Source organism: Aegilops tauschii, chromosome 5 (assembly GCF_002575655.3).
Source record: "Aegilops tauschii subsp. strangulata cultivar AL8/78 chromosome 5, Aet v6.0, whole genome shotgun sequence".
NCBI lineage: Eukaryota > Viridiplantae > Streptophyta > Magnoliopsida > Poales > Poaceae > Aegilops > Aegilops tauschii.
In genome coordinates this window covers 190,426,415-190,441,342 of record NC_053039.3, presented here as the reverse complement: position 1 = coordinate 190,441,342, position 14,928 = coordinate 190,426,415, and positions in this window count along the sequence as shown.

Genomic DNA, 14,928 nt, shown 5'->3' with positions numbered 1-14,928 from the left:
TAAGATAAAACATGAGAGGACAAGGTGCAAATGTGAGCTGCTTCACCACACACTGGATTATAGATCCACAAAAACAAGCATACATATAGGGATTATTGAGTAATGTGCATGGTATGAATAAGGAATTTGGTTTTACAACTAAAACTTGGAACTTACAGTTGCTGCGAACATGCATTTTGATAGAAACAGGAAACTACACTAGATTATAGATCCACAAAAACAAGCATACATATAGGGAGTACTAAGTAATGTGCATGGTATGCATAAGGAATTTGGTTTTACAACTCTTGGAACTTACATTTGTTGCGAACATGCATTTTGATAGAAACAGGAAACTAAACATCAGTTGATGATAGGGAGTATGAGCAAATTAAACAGTAGTTGAGGATAAAGGCTTTAGAAGGACTAACTTACATTAATAGTTAACACCGGCTTTATAATGCCCTTCTCCATGTCAAGGAAGGATAACTCAAGAATTTCAGCACATAATCTTCTTCATAAGCATTGCCTGTACTCTACATTTTGTAGAGAGTAGTTATAGATATGATAATACTGGAAGGGATAGAGGATAATGAAGATAAGATGCTGATTGATGCTACATAATCAACTACCAATCCCTGTAACTACAAGCATTACAGGACAAAATGTACTGACAAGAGCAATGTGCTACACTTCTGCACTTGCATTATCTGTGTATTCAACTTTTTGGTAAGATTAATATAGATCTGATATTTTTTAGTAAATGGTGGGTGAGGGAGACAAGATGCAAAATGATACACAATGAACCAATCCCTCCTTCCCATAATATACGTGTGTTTTGTACACTGGTGTACTGTAAAAACACTCTTATATTATGGGAAGGAGGGAGTGGCTGTTAATGTAAGTACAGTGATAGATGACGTTCAGCCCTTACAAGAGGACTGCAGAGCTAAACCTCTTCAAAAGCATTGAGTTGATTCTAAATTTATGTTAGAGTCGATATGGATCTTATAATGTCCACCAAATGGAGGATAACGATGCTAACATGTGAAGTGATGCTACATAATCAACCAGTTATGAAAGTAAGTATGGTCATACAGGGCAAGAGGTACTCACAAGAGCAATGTAGTGTGTAGTATAGTTGCAAGATAGTCTGGTCCCTTGAGAATGAATGTTCTCCTACAAACAGTTTTCGTACAAGTGAGACGTTAAGGCACATGCATAAATGTAGTTCAATTGAGATGTGATATCATAGATAGTACCTTACGCTGCAGACGAGACCAATGTGTAACAAGATTATTCGAGTCACTGTCAAATAAATATAGCACCGGAGACTTTACAGAAATTTTGTTTAGAGGCTTGCCATAGAAGTGCGCTTGCCTCAGGTAGGAACGATACTTCATTAACGAGTGCTTTAAAAGCGCAACAAACCCTTGCTTGTCTTGACTATCCAGCTTGGTCCTCGCCTATTTAAAATAATGAAATCTTGTGTCTTGTGTCAGCAGAAACATATGTAATAATTACCATGAATAACATTAGTACAATACTTACGCGTAAGTTGTGGAGGAAGATTGGAAATTGTTCTTTGTTTGTGGTATAACCTTTCCATGAAGGAAAGATGCGCACAAAGTTCCTGACAACAATATAAGTTTCTTCTTCTAAACTGGGAATAAGTGGAATAGGGGTCCTATTTGCTGCAATTGGGGCTCCCTCTCTCATTCGAAAAGGGATTTGGCAACAGGATTTGGTGTACTCTTTGCTGGAATGCGGGTTTTGCGTCATAGAGCTGGTGCTATGTCAGCTGGCATCATCATACTGTTTGCTGCAGTTGGGGTCTGGTGAGTTGGGGCATTAGAGATGGCCAGTGTAGTAGGGCTAGAGTCTGATAGAGTTGTGGCCGTGTTTTCTGGGTGTGGTGATATTGCAACTACACCTAATGGGCTATTTGATTTATCAGGTGCCACTACCTTTTCCAAATACTTTGTCTGTGCTCCTTCGCGATCAGCAATCGCCCTCTTCCTTTGAATGGATAAATATGGAATATGTACTGAAAATGGATAAGCAGAGCATATTCACATACACGATGTGTAAACTAAGCTAGTGGCAGTGCAACAAAGTAGAAGCAATGCAAAGCATCAGTTGCAAGATATGTGCGACCAATATAACCTTGGAAAGTTAGAGCAAGCACCTTGATGGGTGAATAAGATAGGGCATCCGCCTCTGAATCCTCCACTAGGGAGCTACATGACTTATGTCTCTCTCTAGCTCATAATCATTGTTAGGATCATATTCTGAGCATGAATCTGTAGGGGAGAGTGTTTGCATTGCGTTGCATCCATACTTGATTTCATTCCCTCAATGCCAAGTTTGACAGCCATGGCATTGTTTACCTTTATTCTTTTCATGCGCGCAAGCTCATAATCATTATGATGCTTCTCAGTATCTGAGATTCATGAAAACATAAAAAGTATTCAGATTATCTATGGAATGCATTGCGGATTCAACTCGAAGAGTGTCTCCCTACAAACCCCTGCATATACAAAGTTCATCCCCAACCATGCTGACCAGACCACAGACATAAATACAAAACTCTTATGTCTTTATAATAGGCGGACACACATTTCAAAACTGATGTAGGAACATTAGAATCATATCAAATTCGTGTTTGAACAAATAAACTCAGGAATTATGAGTGGCATAATGTTTAGCTTCAAGGGTGGAGTGCTGGTAGTGCAACACAAAGCAAGTAGGCAGATTGTATTCCATGTAAAAGATCGTCGTCTATGTAAAAGGTGGATATGACACTCTCTTTCTATAGAATGCAGTGTTCGTTGCCCACACATGATAGAAGAGATCACCCAGAGAAATACTATTCATTCATGTCTGCGGTTCCAGTATTTTGAAACAGGGTGGTCCACCCTAAAAGAATATTGACAACAAATATGACAAGGCAAGCATAGAGCTAGTGAATGAATCATTACTTGTGAGCTTACCAGGACAAGTATGCAGAATTCTAACTGTAGTAAGAGACCGTCCAAAATCTGTATCAAGAAGTTGGTCTAGCACTTATTGTTTGCAACTAGTCGTCGTGAATAATTGGATATCATATCGAATGTGTAAGAAAGACAAGTAAAATTGTCAACAAACCTGGCTTGCAGTAGTAATCTGGGTCAATGTCACTATGACCAACAATCCAACATGACTAGTGTCTATTCCTAGGGCCAGAATTTTGAAACACTGTGAACTTTACAGGTACTAAAGATTACTGAAATATCCGAACCATTAAGTGTAGGTAGCACTGAGTACACAACAAACCCTAATGACAGTCCTGCCTAATGAGGACATATCTTAGGATAAATCGGGTTGGCTTAGTGGCTGCTGCACGCCTGTGCCCTGAACGAACTAGGAAGGTGGGCATGGTGGCGCGCCCGGGCAGCGGTGACGCTATTGGGAGCGGCTCCTGACCTTCTGTTAGTTCGGCGTCTCCTCCTAGAGTCATGTCATCCGGGTACGGCAAGTCGTCGACGAGGCAGGCGGCTGGGGGCGAGTAGAGAGTGCAAGCGCAACAGAATAGAGGGGAATCGGGGTCTGGGCTGACCCAACATCCTAGGTTGGGCCGCGGCCCACCGTGGGCACCCTGTAGATCCACACCCCAGCGGTGTACATGCATTTTCGAAACTAAATTAGGAACATTTAGCTGACCAATTAAACGACTCTGTTTTAATAAGATCAGATTCGTATTTGAACAACTAAGCTTGGTTAGCTTGATGGGTGGAGCAGTGCTATTATGACACAAAGCAGGTATGTTGATCGTATATTGATCATAAAAGGGGGAAACCCTAAGCATGATCAATTAAACCCTATTATGACTGTGCCTTGGCAGATTTGAAGCTGCAAACCGTAGAAATGCTATTTAGCAACCATTGTTTGCTTCGAACTAAGAACTAAATTCTAAGACCTGAAAAGAAAGTACAGTAACCAAGTTACGATCTATTTTATGGTTGAGATCAAAAAGTTGCGCATATATGAAGTAGTACCACCTCTCTTGCAGCGCCGTGTAGGCATTGGGGGTGCGATGGCCGGTGGCGTTGAAGCAGATCTGCGACGGTAGACGGGTACATTGGGGGATAAGTCCCGTTGCAGTGGACGAGAAGGTCGTGGGAGTGGCCCTGGCAAGGAGGACGACGGCGCCGACGTAGCGAGAGGATGCGATGCAAGGCTCCTGGTTCGTCATTGTGGATGAGAAACGTCCATCTCTAGCAGTGGACGACACGGTCTTGGTAGGCGTTCCAGCATGGTAGAGGATGGCGACGATGGATGGGGTGTCACATCCCTAGTTCTGGTATGACCTAGACTAGCTAGTCATGTGTGCATCATGTTTAAATTTCATTTAAATTTGAAATGGGGATTTTTGAAATCATCAGAGATCATTTCTGGAAACAACCCATATAAAAATTGCTCCAAAAGGGTCCAAGAAAATGTTCATGTTGCTCTCTGGAAATATTGGTCAGACGTAAAATTCTAACAAATATTTTTAGGAGCTCATAAATATTTATTTTGGCCCTTTGGAATTAATGCATAATTATTTGCATTGGATATATATATGTTATATATATAATATATGTCCAAAAATTATGCTAGTTGTTGAGGAGCTCTCGAATAATACCATTAGCTCCTACAAAAATTGGCATAAGAAAATAAATTAGTTTATTATTATTTTTAAGCAGAAACAAATGTCAGAAAATAGAAAACAAAACAAAGTAGAAAGAAAGAGGGTAGGGGAAACTTACCTGGGCTTCCTACCTGGCAGCCAAGTAGCCCAACAGGCCGGCCCAGCCGACTGGCCAGTGCCAGTCGTCGTCTCCACCGCGTCAGGAGGACAGGGACGTGTGGCCGCGGCGCGCACGCACGCGTCCGGCCACCTCCTGCCTGCCTGCCCTTCCCCTCGTTGCTCTGGATGCTCCGCGCGACGCCACACGCCGCCCCGTACCCCTCTCACTCGCCCGTTCCCATTCCCCTCCTCTCCCTCGCTCTCTCGCGCGACGCCCGAGCACCACCGTCGCCGCCGCTCGCCGTTGCCGCGCCCACCGCCACGGCCTCGCCTCTCCGACAAGCTCAGAAGCTTCACCGCGTCTCCCACATCCTCTCCGTCGAGCCATGCACCTCCAGACGGCCTGCATCGCCGCCACCAACATCGTCTTGACCTCCGGCCGCCCGAGATCGTCGACGACATTCCGGCCACACCAGTGCTTCCCCGAGCTCGCGCACGACGCCATCGAGACCGCCGTGAGCTCTCCTCCGCTTCCCCTCTTTCCCCGCGCTTGATTTCGTGCCGTAGCCACGCTAGCCGCCGGACCCGAGCGGTCGCGCCGCCGTGGTACCTCCCCGTCGTGGCCAGAGCCACCGCAGCCCGCGCCTGCACCTGCCACCGCGCTCAGCAGCCTCCCAGAAGGCCAACGCCGCGGCCCGTAGCTCCTGCCGTGCCCTGCAGCACCCACGCGCACTTGGCCGAACTCCGGCCGCCGCCTCGAGCTCGCTTCCAACGAGCTCCGGCCGTCCCCGCCTCTCCCACTTGCTCCAGATGACGCGGACGAGCGCTGGCTCCTCGCCCGTGGTCTCCGCCGCCCAAATGGTCGCCGGAGCGACGATCCCGAGCCCCTCCGCCACGTTCGGCCTCGCCGGCGGCTAAACGCCGGCGGGATTGACCGGGTCTAACCCCCCTGTTGACCCAGCTTTGACCCGTGTGGGTCAGTGACATGTGGGGCCCGGCCCTGCTAATTTTAGTTTAGGATTAGTTTAACAACTAATTAACTCTGTTAACTAACTATGACACGGACGTGTGGACCCCACACGTCGGATTTGACCTGGACAACCACGTTGACTCGCTGACATAGTGATGACGTCATGCTGACGCAGTTATTCATTTCCTGGATTTTATTTAGTCAGGAAATTCCAGAAAATGATATAAACTTGAAAAATTAATAAAAATTCAACCGTAGCTCAGATTGAAATAATTTCTATATGAAAAATGATCAGAAAAATTCAATCCATCCATCTGTACCATTTTCATGCATGACAAACCAACCTATACATGCTGTATATATGAAAACACGCTTATGGCATTTAAATGGACTTAAATTAGAGTTGCATTTGAACCATTGGTTCAAATGGACCTCTTCCAAGTTGAATGCTAAATGCATTAGCTCAAAACACATCACATATTCATGCCATATTCATGCATGATATTGTTGCATATGCTTGTGTTTGATTTTCGACACCGTTCCTTCTCGATAGGTTCTACTCCGGAGAGTGCTTCAGAGTACCTGTCTGTGGAGCAGTGCCCCCCCCTGTTGATCTACCAGGCAAGCAAACCCCCCTTGTTCATTTCGATACAATCCCACTCTCTCGCTCCTGCTCTCTTTTATTGCATTAGGACAACAGCGATTCAACTGCTACTTTATGCTGCGGTAGTTGAACCCATTCCTCTGCATGACCTGTCATTTCCACAGTAAATAGTTGAAACCCACTAGCATGTGCAGGAGTTGATTGAGCCATGTTGTGTTCCTACCATGCCATGCCTGCTATTGCTTAGAGTTGTGTCAGGTCTGATTCATTGGGAATGAATTGGAGTGTTACGATATGTTCTGGTGCTCAGAGTTAAGTGTGTGAACACGATTTGGTAAAGGTGGCGGTGAGAGGCCATGTAGGAGTACATGGTGGGTTGTCTCACTGGAACCGTCCTTAAGCACTGAGTTCTGTGTATGTTGTCCAATGACTAGCTACTACCATGCATTGGAATGCTTAAGTGCCCCTCTCGACTTATTAACCAACTTGATCTCGGTCCAGGAGTTGCAAGTACTTTCTGGTGTTTGTAGGTAGTGTTAGTAGTCTACCAAGTGGCACCCGGCCAGGTGGGCTTGGGACAGACTAGGCACAAGTGGCATGGTGTACCAAGCGTAGATCCATTCAGCGAGGTGGGCTTGGGAACCCTGCACACATCGTTTGGGGCCGTGAGTGAAACCCCGGCCGGATCTCCTTGCGGATGGAACCCGAATTGGCAATAAACCTGGACTAGAGTCTTGTGTGGTTAGTTAGGTCGTGGCCGACTCCCTCGCCAGGCTTCCGCTTGAAGGTTGCCGAGATACATGACGTGTATATGGCGGTAAGTGGCAAGAGCATGTGTGAAGAAGTACACCCCTGCAGTGTTAACATGATCTATTCGAATAGTTGGGTCCGCGGTTATGGACTTCTTGGATGCTTACGTGGTACATAGACAACTTGAAGTGGATACTCTAAAATGCTCAAGACAAGTGTGAGTGCTATGGATGGCCTTCTCGTAGGGAGACGGAAATGAATCCATAGTAGTGTATTGATGTGGTGATTAGTGGATTCGTGTGCGCCATCTCAAAAGAGTTACCAGCAGTCGTAGTACAGGATAGCCACTGAGTCAAAGCTGGCTTGCTGCAACTAAACCCCACATTACCTTCTTGATACAAATGCATGTATGATAGGATCTGATGTAAGTCTTGCTGAGTACCTTTGGACTCACGTTGCTTTATTTATGTTTTTGCAGTGGAGACTTCGGTCTTACTAGTTTACGTGGACTTCGACAAGTAGCTTGTTACCTCAGCTACGATCTTGTACCCTTGGGAGGGTCTTGTAGATAGTCAGGCTTCTCAGCCTTTTTCTTTTGTACTTGTCTGTACTCAGACATGTAATGCTTCCGCTTGTTGCTTGTATGCTCTGAATGTTGGGTCATGAGACCCCTGTTTGTAATACTTGGCTCCTCGGAGCCTAATGAATAAATACTTGAGTCGTAGAGTTATGCTGTGATGCCATGTTGTATTTACACATATCGAGCATATTGTGTGTATGATTGAAATGCTTGGTATGTGTGGCATCCGACAACCTAGTTGTTTATCCTTGGTAGCCTCTCTTATGGGGAAGTGTAGTCTTGTGCTTCCATAAGCCATAGTAGTCCGCTACAGCCCTGTTCACCGGAGTCCTGCTAGCCCAGCACTACTGCTCCGGAACACTTGACTGGCCGGCATGTGATTCATTTCATTCCTGTGTCTGTCCCTTCGGGGAAATGTCACGCGGTGACATCCGGAGTCCTACCTAGCCTGCTACAGCCCGGTTCACCGGAGTCCTGTTAGCCCAGTGCTACAGCCCGGATTCGCACGCTGCTGACCGACATGCTCGATGTTGATTCATGTATGCTTGTCCCCGTAAGTTAGTGCCACTTTGGGTTCACGACTAGTCATGTCGGCCCGGGTTCTCTGTCATATGGATGCTAGCGACACTATCATATACGTGAGCCAAAAGGCGCAAACGGTCCCGGGCCATGGTAAGGCGACAGCCGTGGGAATACCGTGCGTGAGGCCGCAAAGTGATATGAGGTGTTACCGGCTAGATCGATGTGACTTGGAATCGGGGTCCTGACAGCTTTGGTATCAGAGCCTGACTGCCTGTAGGATTTCCAAGCCAACCTGGCCGAAGTTGAGTCTAGAAATTCTTTTAGTTATATAAGGGAATTGATTGTGGAAGGGAACGTAAGGTTCTTTTTACTCCTTTTACCTCATGCCCTTCTGATCTGAGTCATCCTATCTTTCCTACGGGGTTAAGGAACTAGGCTACCTCTTCTGTCTATCAGGATCACGTGTTACTACTCTGTAGTCTCTTAGGATTGGTTGATCAGAGTCACATCCCAGTTTGAGTACCTCCGGTGTACCCTGTTTAGTAATATCTCAGAACCTTGAGTGATGATGTTGAGTATGGTGCTACCCCGTCTTTTGCAGAATGTCTCATTTTGAGCATTTTACTGCCGTTATGCTGCCGGAATTGTCCTAGGAATTTGAGAGATACTAAATTCCCTTGTGCTACACTCTCCACCCTATAGTTGATGCTGATCCCGTCCTTGGTTTGTTTCCCAGGATGTCGTCAGCTAATCTAAGTTCTGTTGCTCGTAGTCTGAACCACGGAGATGGTAGGGATGAGGATCCTCCCGACCAGCCTTCGTTGGCAGAGTTCATGTTAGAGATGGAGAAGAACAAGCGTGACTCTAACTGCTTGTTAGCACGTATCGAGGAGAACACCACACCCCAGTGCAAAGAGTCAGCTACCATCCATGATTTCATTGGTCTGAAACCACCCACCTTCCATCATTCCATTGAACCACTCGATGCAGATGACTGGCTCCGTAGTATCACACACAAGCTGCGTTCTGCAAACGTAGCTGAAGGTGACAAGGTCACCTATGCTGCATATCACCTAGAAGGTCCTGCTAGTCTTTGGTGGCAAAACCGTGAGGCTATGCTTCCAGCTGGCCAGATTCCTACCCGGAGAGATTTCACTGAGGCTTTTCGCGAGCATCACATTCCTGAAGCCCTCATCGATCGTAAGAGAGAAGAGTTCTGTAGTTTCACCCAGGGTAAGATGGCTGTTGATGCTTACAGTAGAGAGTTTGAGAACCTCGCCTGCTATGCTACAGAAGAAGTGTCCATGGACGCCAAGAAGCAGGCTAGGTTCCGGAAGGGTCTCAACCCCAAGTTGCGTCGTGATCTCCACTTGCACCATTGCAATACATTCCAGGCTCTTGTGAACAAGGCCATTAATGCAGAGACAGCTCAGCTCACATACGAGGAGTCTCGTAAGCACACCCTTGATTTGGGTTCTTCCTCCGGTTCTAGTTCTCAGAAGCACCGGATTTGGGTTCCGAACTCTGTTCTTCCACCCGGCTACACACCGGAGCCATCTTATGTGGCGCCTCACCCGGTTCAGTTATGTGCTCCACCAAGGCCTATTGGTGGACCGCCTGCCAATGCGGGTCCATGTCCTACCTCCAAGATTGTTACAAGTGTGGAGAGCCAGGCCACATTGCCTGTATTTGCACTCAAACGAGTGTTGCTCCATCCCAGCCCGAGAATTCTGTTGGCCGTGGTAGTAAGCCATCACGCAAGATGATCAGTGCCAAGTCAGCTCCCACTGAACATGGACGTGTGCATCACGTCTCAGCTAAAGACGCTCATGATGATCCATATGTTGTTCTTGGTACACTCCTTGTAAACTGTCATCCAGCATCGGTTTTGTTCGATACTGGGGAGTCTCATTCCTTCATTTCCGAAAGTTATGCCCGCTTGCACGACATGTCATTTTGTGATATGCCCTCCCCACTACTCATTCAAACTCCTGGATCCAAATGGGAAACTTCTAGGATAAGTTATGGCAATGAAATACATGTTGACATACTTGTATTCCTAGCTTCCTTGATATCTCTTAAGTCTTAAGATATTAACATCATCTTGGGTATGGACTGGATGAAAGCTCATTATGCCAAGATTGATTGTTACACCAGGTCTGTTCAGCTCACACACCCCTCTGGCAAGATAGTCACTGTCTCCACCAGAATTGCAAAGCGTCAGCTTTATTCTCTTAATGCCAGCCCTCTTCCAGACCTTGAGGATATCCCGGTAGTCCGTGACTTTCCAGATGTCTTTCCAGAAGAATTGCCAGGTGTTCCACCTGATAGAGATGTAGAGTTTGTCATAGATCTTATCCCAGGAACCGCTCCAATTTCTAGGAGACCTTACAAGATGGCACCCTTAGAACTAGACGAGCTTAAGAAACAACTTGATGAGTCCTTACAAAGGGTTTCATCCGTCCTAGTTCTTCTCCTTGGGTTTGCCCCGTTCTCTTCATCAAGAAGAAGGATGGTACGGACCAGATGGTTGTAGATTATCGTCCCGTTAATTTGGTCATGATAAAGAACAAGTATCCGCTCCCCAGGATCAACGACCTGTATGATCAGCTCACCGGATCCTCAGTCTTCTCCAAGATGGATTTGAGGTTAGGCTACCATCAAATCAAGATTAGAAACGGGGACATTCCTAAAACAGCTTTTGTCACTCGTTATGGTCAGTACGAGTACACCGTGATGTCCTTTGGTCTAACCAACGCTCCAGCTACATTCTCCCGCTTGATGAACTCGACCTTCATGGAGTACTTAGATAAGTTCGTCGTGGTTTACCTCGATGATATTCTTATTTACTCAAAGAACGAGGAAGAGCATGCCGAACATCTTAGACTTGTGTTAGAGAAACTCAGAGAGCACCGCCTTTATGCCAAGTTCTCCAAGTGCGAATTTTGTTGCCAGAAGTGACCCACCTGGGCCACGTGATCTCTGGTAAGGGCATTGTTGTCAATCCCGAAAGAGTTCAGGCCGTTCTTGATTGGTCTCCACCTGAAATAGTTAAATAAGTTAGGAGTTTCCTTGGTCTAGCCAGTTATTGTCGCCGCTTCATTGAGAACTTCTCCAAAGTGGCCAAACCTCTCATGGAACTTCTCAAGAAAGATAAAAAGTTTGAGTGGTCCCCATAGTGTGAGTACAGTTTTCAGGAACTGAAAAGACGCCTGACTTCTGTTCCCATACTTGTGCCACCGGATTTCACTAAAGACTTTGTTATCTACTGCGATGCCTCACGACAGGGACTAGGTTGCATTCTTATGCAGGATCGCCATGTGATTGCCTATGCATCTCGATAGTTGTATCCACATGAGGAGAATTATCCTACACATGATCTAGAGCTTGCAGCCGTAGTCTATGCACTTAAGACATGGTGACATTACCTTCTTGGTAAACGTTGCGAGATTTACACCGATCACTAGAGTCTCAAGTATATCTTCACCCAACCAGATTTGAACCTTAGGCAAAGACGTTGGTTGGAGTTGATATCAGATTACGACTTAGGGATTACCTACACCCCAGGCAAGGGAAATGTCATGGCTGATGCGCTAAGTCATAAGTCCTATTGCAACAATCTTATGTTGCAGCAGGGCCAACCACTTCTCCATGAGGAATTCTATAAGCTTAATCTTCACATTGCTCCTCACGGATTCCTTTATACCTTGGTGGCGAAACCTACTCTTGTGGATCATATCATAGAAGCCCAGAAGTTTGATAGGGGTGTTATCCGCATCAAGGGAAACATTAAAAAGGGAGTTGGTGGAAGTTTCTTTATAGATGATCGGGGTGTTGTTTTCTTTGAGAATCGCTTGGTGGTTCCCAAGAATCAACATCTGCGACAACTGATCCTTGAGGAGGCTCATGAATCTCCTCTCACGATTCATCCCGGTAGTACTAAGATGTATCAGGACCTACGCCAGAGGTTCTGGTGGACTAGGATGAAGAGAGAAATCGATGAGTTCATTGCTAACTGTGATGTTTGTCGTCGCGTTAAGGCAGAACATCAGAGACCTGCTGGCACCCTTCAGCCTTTAGCTATTCCTGAGTGGAAATGGGATAAAGTTGGTATGGACTTCATCACCAGCTTTCCCAGGACCAAGAGAGGGAATAATGCTATCTTCGTAGTCATTGATCGTCTTTCCAAAGTGGCTCACTTCCTACCTGTTCGAGAGAATATCACCGCTAGTCAGCTCGCTGACTTATATATTTCTCGAATAGTTTCACTTCATGGTGTTCCACTAGAGATCAATTCAGACCGTGGTAGTCTTTTCACTTCTCATTTCTGGGAGAGTTTCCAAACTGCCATGGGCACCCATCTTTCCTTCAGTACCGCTTTCCACCCTCAATAAAGTGGTCAGGTGGAAAGGGTTAACCAAATTCTCGAAGACATGCTTAGAGCTTGTGTTATCTCATTCGGTATGGATTGGGAGAAGTGTCTTCCTTTCGCCGAGTTTGCTTATAACAATAGCTACCAATCCAGCCTCAAGAAAGCTCCTTTCGAGATTCTCTATGGACGAAGATGTCGAACACCGTTGAACTGGTCAGAAACCGGTGAAAGACAATTCTTTGGACCGGATATGATCCGGGAGGCAGAAGAGCAAGTTCGCATCATTCGTGAGAATTTGAAAACAGCCCAATCTCATCAAAAGAGCCAGTATGACCATCGTCATAAGGAAGTGGCTTATGAAGTTGGCGACAGAGCTTACCTTTGGGTTACCCCTTTGAAGGGTACCCATCGTTTCGCTATCAAGGGCAAGTTGGCTCCTCGTTACATTGGTCCTTTTCGCATTCTCGCTAAACAAGGAGAGGTTGCCTACCAGTTGGAACTACCCCTACACCTTTCTCGAGTACATGATGTCTTCCACGTCTCTCAACTCAGGCGTTGCTTCTCGGATCCCATCCATGGAGTGGACCACGAAACGCTTGATCTCCAAGATAACCTCACATATCGAGAGTACCCTGTTCGCATTCTTGATCAAGCAGAGCGTGTTACCCGATGTCAGAACATCAAGTTTCTCAAGGTTCAGTGGTCTCATCATTCCGAGAGAGAAGCTACTTGGGAGCGAGAAGATCGTCTTCGACTGGAGTATCCCACTTTCTTTTCGTCGACCCCTGAATCTCGGGACGAGATTCTTTCGAGTGGGGATGAGTTGTCACATCCCTAGTTCTGGTATGACCTAGACTAGCTAGTCATGTGTGCATCATGTTTAAATTTCATTTAAATTTGAAATGGGGATTTGTGAAACCCTTAGAGATCATTTATGGAAATAACCAAAATAAAAATTGCTCCAAAAGGGTCCAAGAAAATGTTCATGTTGCTCTCTGAAAATATTGGTCAGAGGTAAAATTCTAACAAATATTTTTAGGAGCTCATAAATATTTATTTTGGCCATTTGGAATTAATGCATAATTATTTGCATTGGATATATATATATGTTATATATATAATATGTCCAAAAAATATGCTAGTTGTTGAGGAGCTCTGGAATAATACCATTAGCTCCTACAAAAATTGGCATAAGAAAATAAATTAGTTTAGTATTATTTTTAAGCAGAAACAAATGTCAGAAAATAGAAAACAAAACAAAGTAGAAAGAAAGAGGGTAGGGGAAACTTACCTGGGCTTCTTACCTGGCAGCCCAGTAGCCCAACAGGCCGGCCCAGCCAACTGGCCAGTGCCAGTCGTCGTCTCCACCGCGCCAGGAGGATAGGGACGTGTGCCCGCAGCGCGCACACATGCGTCCGGCCACCTCCTGCCTGCCTGTCCTTCCCCACGTCGCTCTAGATGCTCCGCGTGACGCCACACACCGCCCCGTACCCCTCTCACTCTCCCGTGACCATTCCCCTCCTCTCCCTCGCTCTCTCGCGTGACGCCCGAGCACCACCGTCACCGTCGCTCGCCGTTGCCGCGCCCACCGCCATGGCCTCGCCTCTCCGACAAGCTCAGAAGCTTCGCCGCATCTCCCTCATCCTCTCCGTCGAGCCACACACCTCCTGACGGCCTCCATCACCGCCACCAACGTCGTCTTCACCTCCGGCCACACCAGTGCTTCCCCGAGCTCGCGCATGACGCCATCGAGACCGCCGTGAGCTCTCCTCCGCTTCCTCTCCTTCCCCGCACTCGATTTCGTGCCGTAGCCACGCTAGCCGCCGTACCCGAGCGGTCGCGCCGCCGTGGTACCTCCCCGTCGTGGCCAGAGCCACCGCAGCCCGCGCCTGCACCTGCCACCGCGCTCAGCAGCCTCCCAGAAGGCCAACGCCGCGGCCCGCAGCTCCTGCCGTGCCCTGCAGCACCCACGCGCACTCGGTCGAACTCCGGCCGCTGCCTCGAGCTCGCTTCCAACAAGCTCCGGCCGTCCCCACCTCTCCCACTTGCTCCAGATGACGCGGACGAGTGCTGGCTCCTCGCCCGTGGTCTCTGCCGCCCAAATGGTCGCCGGAGCGACAATCCCGAGCCCCTCTGCCGCGTTCGGCCTCGCCGGCGGCTAAACGCCGGCGGGATTGACCAGGTCTACCCCCCCCCCCCCCCGTTGACCCAGCTTTGACCCGTGTGGGTCAGTGACATGTGGGGCTCGGCCATGCTAATTTTAGTTTAGGATTAGTTTAACAACTAATTAACTATGTTAACTAACTATGACACGGACATGTGGACCCCACACGTCAGATTTGACCTGGACAGCCACGTTGACTCGCTGACGTAGTGATGA